Genomic DNA, 6,926 nt, shown 5'->3' with positions numbered 1-6,926 from the left:
CAGCCAAAATGTGCGGAAAATGGGATCATATAAATATTAATCAAGGAGCTGACCCAGCTTACAAAATCCGATAATATGCATTCCTCAGTTAATTTAATGCTGTCTTGTTAACCCGAAGTAGTTTACCTGAAGCATTCTTCTCAAAAAAATCTAATTTACAGCGCAATGAATCTTACGCTATTATTAAGAATTAAAAATTATAACACATCTTAAAACAAATAATGTTTCATTTCCTCTTGGGAATCTAATTGTAACTGATGCGATGACCTGTAGGAGTGTACTGAAACTACACATAAACTAATAAAATTGTAATTTGTATTGTGCGCCTGTAGACAGTTAAGTTGTAATTTTAATTTTTAAGTTTTTCTCCTGAAATAATAAATTCTTTTAAGAAAATTTAATAGGTTATGGAGCCAGAAAAGCCCAGGGAAGCCCAGAATGGCTTACTTACTGAGAAAAGTAATGAAGTTAACCTAAAACGTCAATACGACAATTGAAAAGTGTTTTCTCGTAACATCTGGAATAAGGGTTCTTAAATTGTCAGCAAACAATCAATTGGCATTAATTGAAAAGTTAACCGGCCGAGATAATTACGTAACATGGCGATTTGCTCTAAAAACTTATCTACAGCAAGAGGAGTTGTGGAACTGCATAGACCCCACCACATGTGTCATTGTGGACACAAAACGAGACACAAAGGCAAAAACTAAGATAAATTTACTAGTTGACTAAATAAATTACGTGCACATGCAAGAGAGTAGTACTGCAAAAGAAGTATGGGATACGTTTTCATAAGTATTTGATGACTCTTTGTTGACACGCTGTGATGGGCTGCTGCGTGATCTCTATAATACTTCACTTACTGTATGTCAAAACGTAGAGAAATATGTGAGCAAAATTATGTGTACTGCTCGCAAGCTCAGAAACATTGGTTTCGCAGTTGACGATGAATGGCTAGTTACATTGCTACTCTCCGGTCTACCAGAGTCCTCCTATCAACCAATGATTATTGCTATTGAAAGCTCCGGCAAGAAGATAACTTCAATTTCAATCAACATATCACAAAATGTTAAACAACCTGAAAGTGACTCAACAGTATTCTCAGTCAACAATAACAACCACAAGAAGCAAAGTAAGTAAGGGTGCTACACTTGTAATAAGTAAGGTCATAAAAGTCCTCAAATGCAAATCCAGGACCAAGAATGTTCAACAAAAAGCAAGTAGTTCATCATATGCTGTTGTGTTTGAGGCAACATCCAGCCAAAATGACCCATGGCAAGTGGCTTCTGGTGCATCGTCACACATGACAAGACGTAAGAACATGCTTGAAAATATGACGGCTCCTGTCATACATAAAATCAGAGTAGCAGACAACAAAGTATAATCTGTGCAATGCTCAGAACATGTGAGGTTGGACCATTATGACGATGAAGGTCAAAACAAAAAGATGCTTTTTACAAAAGTATGATGTGTTCCTAAACTGGCAACACATCTATTGTCTCTAAGTCAGATTATTTGCGATGGTAGCCAAATAAAATTTGACGGAACAAGCTGTGTTATTATGAACAGCAGAAGTGAGGTAGTATCTTCCCACTGTGGCTTTATGTGAGGGTCGACTGGAACAGTATTAGGATTAGCATTAGTCATTTCAAATCTGTTTAAAATTTGTTCCGTATAAATACTAAAACTACTACTAAAACTCTTTTCGGTGTAGAGTCGAATTTTGCATTCCAGCAGCGAGGGAATTGTTTTAACCCATATAGTGACTTGTTCAATTTACATACCATGTTTTCGTCATGATCCAACCCTTCTTGTTAAGTCATAAATAGGTGTGTTCAAGTTCTCCATAATAAAATGCTGTCTATACGTCTAGTTACTTGATTTTGTGATTATTTTGTACAGCCACAGATAGTAACAATCGTATTGAATCTCACCTGACTGTTTGTGCAAAAGTTTCCTGGTAATCAACACGTGACATTTGACCATATCATTTCACACACAGATGTGATTTGTAACGTGGTCATTAAATAAATGAATCACTGTCATTAAAGTTATTATAACAAATCGAAAAATCATCTCGATATTTCTTTTCTCTGTCAATTTGTTGACACTTTCGATTAAAACAAATAGAAATATATTAAAAATATAACTGAACCACAATTTGATGTAATATTAATACTATGAAAGAAACAAATCAAATTTACTTGAAAGAAGACAACTTTTTTCTAAATTACATATTTCGAATAAGGTTTAATTGGACATGTTTTGTTTATATTGTAACGTCTGGCACATGTCACAAGGAAACGTAATCTTAGCAACATAAATGTTATTTTCTTTTATTTGATAAACAAAATTCCTTCGTTGCTATTGAAACTTGAAAGTTCGCAAAATGTCACTCAATCCCACACCCACTCCCAAATGTTCGTTTAGTTTTGTAATTACTAATTAATTAAAATTTTATTTATGTGTATATACATCTAGTTATCCTGTTTTCAATTTCATCCCTCACGTCAATTTCATCCCTCGTATCACATATTCAAATTAAATTATAATAGTTGGAACTTCTCTTAGCAGCAATCTATTCTAATGAAAATATAAAGTTAACAAAGCTAACAAAAACAATTTCTTTTCACATGTTAATTATCTGTCAGAATCACAGACAGTTTTTGTATGTCGACGATAGATCTGCAACTAATTTGATTTCCATGACTTTCAGGACTATTAATCGACATCTCCACAATAATGGCATCAAGTTGCCATTATTGTAATTGTTTAAATATTCCTAACGAGTTCCTAAGGAGTCAGCACGTTTTGACAACTCTGGCAATTTTGACAGCTAATGTGAGTGTATTTCGTTCTGCTTAATTGCTGTACATATAATCCGCGATACCGATTATGGAAAGAGGTTATTTTATACGACAAAACATCGCAGAACCTGGGATCCTACAGCAGTATTTGTGTAAAAAGCTACTTTAATGTGTGGGCAAAAGCACCAAGATATGATCCAGCTTTTCTTTTACATTTACCCAAATTCATTTTAGCTTGAGCCGAACCAACTTTTCTAGAAAAACTACCGCCCAATCTATTACTCATTTTTAAATTTCAAACACATTACATTAAAATCTTTTATCTAAAGTATAACTTGCGAATATGGTGTTGATTAGTTTTTTATAAAAACTAATCACTTTATATTGCAATCGTTATGATTATTTACAGTGGAAAAATTACTTGACAAATCCAGCTCATTTAGTGTAGCAAACAATAAATCATGGCAGATTCTATCAAATGCCTTTTAAATGTCTGTATAAACAACATCAACCTGTAAATGATTTTCAAGAGCACCAACTGTCGAGAGGTTATAAATAAGAAGGTTGGTCGCAGAAGGTTTACATTTGCAAAATTCATGTTGACTCTCATTTATAATATTTTGGAACTAAGGCATAATTATTTTGGAAATGAATTTTTTGGACAATTTTGGAAAACAACAAGTAAACTACCTCCATCCTTTAAGGTAGGTATAACAAACGATTTTTTACGTACGTTAGGAAATAAAGTAGATTTTAAAAACATTTTAAATTTCATTGTTAGAGGCTTTGTTAATGAGAATCCACAATACATTCAATACTGTAGAAGGAATATCATAAGGACCTCTATTACTAGATAAATCAAGACTTCTGAGTTCATTGAAAACATCAATCTGGACAAAATTATAATAACTTTTTGAATATAAACAAAAATATTAGATTTGTGTCTGCATTGAAGGCTAAAAAGTGAAACAAACAGCTAACGAAGTGTAAATACTTATTTCTTTTGTTGTTTTTGTCTTTCCAATGACGAAATTGTAAGAAGTTATCAAATAATTGTTCAAGATCAGTTTTGAAATCAAATGATATTTTGTACATATTCAGGTTTCAACAGCAATGAAGGCGATATGTCTATTAATCAAAAGTAAAACATACTTTGGTTGTCTGAAGAATATGCATCGACAAAAGTGTGTGAATTGTTAATTAGACATTGCTATTCCTAATAAATATCAAAATTTTATATATTTTCTTTGATAAGATAATAATAACACTTAAACATCTTTTTTAGCTGCTTTTTTTCAATTCTGTTAAACTTATAAATTCACATCACATAATTAGGACCTTCCCACTTTCCGCATATTTTGGCAAATTGAAATAACCTCTCTCAGTAATTCGCCAAAGAGCATTATAGGATTGGACACCAAACAAAACGAAATTACACAAAGATCAGTTGCCAAGATTGTCAATGAGCTGTCAAAAAATATTATCCGAAACTGAGATCTGAGACGGCTAATCATGAGCGCTGTTTTTTCCCAAACCAATTTAAAAGTTACTTCTCTATGAGAAGTCTCTTCTAATTCATAGTCTACTTGGATTAAAATACTTTAATGCAATTCTATATACATAAATTTGAACACTGAATCATAACTGGTGGGGTGCATCGTAGTTAGAAAATTTCGAAATCACCTCCTTGGGAGTGTCCGAGTTCCTGAGTTTTGGAGCTGGAAGACTTTGCAGGAGTGGGGGTGGCTGGTTGGGATATGGTTGGATTTCGATTATGGTAACTATTATAACTAAATTCAGACAGAAGAAGGACGAACAACTCAAAGAAAAATTGATACTATTAACAATATTCCCTGGTTGCACTTTGAAAAATTGACAAAGGTCGCTAACAATAAGAGACCTTTCTGTCGTTACCAATGGCAGCGGTAACAATCGTCATTTATCCAAATTTGAGTAGCAACTACGGAAAAGTGTTTGTTAAGGAATGAAATTGCACATTGATACTTGGAACCCCTCTGTATAGATGCCCTAACGCAAGCGTCATGCTACGCAGGGTTTTTAGTTCTTAGTTTTTAGTCTTTGACGTTTCTAGCACACTTTGTAATAATATAATAAACGATCAGTGTTCTTGTAACATCGACTATTATTCTCATCACACTCACACCTCAGTTTTCAAAAGTGTTTGTAGTGATATTTTTGTGTTTATTTAGTGTCCATCTTTTGTCTGAATTTAGTTAGTTACCAAATTCAGACAAATGAAAAAATTTGTTTACTTGTCTGGTAACCTTGGTTACCAATCCAAGAAACAACTGAATTAAATTTTTGTTTTCGTACTATAAACAGTTTAATAACCGAATTTGCGATAATGAAATGGGAAAACAGCAAGTGTGCCTGCAAAAGGTCGAGTGGTTCCGAATTATATTGGAACCGGACGGCACATCGCCAGCAAAAACCGTGAAAGAAGAAAAGAAAAAGGCGGTTCAAATCCAGGTTCTATTGGCAGAAAGAAAGGTCAACCGCCCGGTAAACCCTGAGCACGACTCCGTTCCAAGTTCCGAAAGAGTTAAATATCTAAAGTAAGTAACAACAGAAAAATTCGGCAAAGTGCCACACCGACATCAGACCCCCAAATGGAGTTAGACATAACGTTAATATAAACAATAAAATAGAATAAAGTATGTTAAAAAACAATAACAATTGACAAATGAAGGTGACCGAGGTAACCTTGGTGATCAAGAAATAGTGAGAGTCAGTTTGAGAGAAACAGCTCAAGAGCTCAGTAGTGGCTGTCTTTTTTGTTGATTCATCCTTTGTATTTCAATTATTTGATTGAATAAATTACTGCAATTTCTGGCATATTCTCTGAGGTTATGGGCCCAGTGCGTGCAGGATAAAGTTATACAATTGAGGTTGGAAGTCAATTGTGGTGAAGGCAACAGACAAAGATGGCGAACGTTACTGTAAATAACATTCTAAAAATTCAACAACTCGATGGCACGAATTTTAGCAAATGAAAATGGAGTTGAGAAGATTCATCGAGGAATCGTTGGAGGTCATTCTTACAGCGGAAAAAGATGTGACAAAACATCCTACGATTAAGTTGAATGAAAGGAAATGTGTTTCGATATTAGTACAGTCAGTTCATGATAGCCAACTTGAGTATGTTCGCGAAAAAGTTCGGGCAAAGGACATGTTCGACACATTATGCACGATTTTCGAAAGGAAAAGTGTGGCGTCGCAAGTTTTATTACGAAAACAATTGCTGACAATGAAATTCAATGAGTCGGATGATATGATAAGTTTACTTTTGCAATTTGATAAGAGAATCCGAGAGTTAAAGTCAACGGGAGCTACAATGGAAGAGCTTGATGTGGTTGTACATTTGTTGATTACTATGCCATGAGGTTATGATAACCCAGTGACAGCATTGGAAACAATGGATCAATCAAAGTTAACTGTAGAATTTGTTAAAACGCGGTTAATGGATGAGTACAACAAGCGGACTGGTGAAAATGGTTCGAGTAAATCAATTGAGCCTGGAGCAATGTTTGCTGGGAAAAAGACAATTATATGTCATATGTGTAAAAAATCTGGACACAAAAAGGCTCAATGTTTTCGCAATAAAAACAAAAAAGAGAGGTCAAATAGAGAAAGCGCAAACAGAGCAAGCGGTTCATCGATGTATGCAATTGCTGAAGATGGTACCAAAGAGAATTTGGCAGAATCGAAGGCATTTAACGCTCAATTGCAGCAGAATAGCGGTAATTACGCGGAAATAAAATTTGTTTTAGATTCTGGAGCGACTCAGCATATGGTGAATTAGAAGATGTTCTTCGATAAATTGGAACCAATTGACGAAATAAGCATTTCGGTTGCCAAGAAAAATCAAAGCATTGTTGCAAAGCAACGTGGTGACATTCTCGTTAAAACATTTCACCATGGTGACACATCGGTAAAAACAATGGAGGACGTTCTATTCGTGAATGATTTGAAACGCAACTTGATGTCAATTCGAAGACTAACACAAAAGGGATATCGAATTGTGTTTGAGGGTGATTATGCCTATGTATCGCTGAATGGTATCAAAAAGTTTGTCGGACGCGTAAATGGAAGAATGTA

Source organism: Aethina tumida, chromosome 1 (genome assembly GCF_024364675.1).
Source record: "Aethina tumida isolate Nest 87 chromosome 1, icAetTumi1.1, whole genome shotgun sequence".
In the NCBI taxonomy this organism is placed as follows: domain Eukaryota; kingdom Metazoa; phylum Arthropoda; class Insecta; order Coleoptera; family Nitidulidae; genus Aethina; species Aethina tumida.
This window is presented reverse-complemented; position numbering follows the sequence as displayed.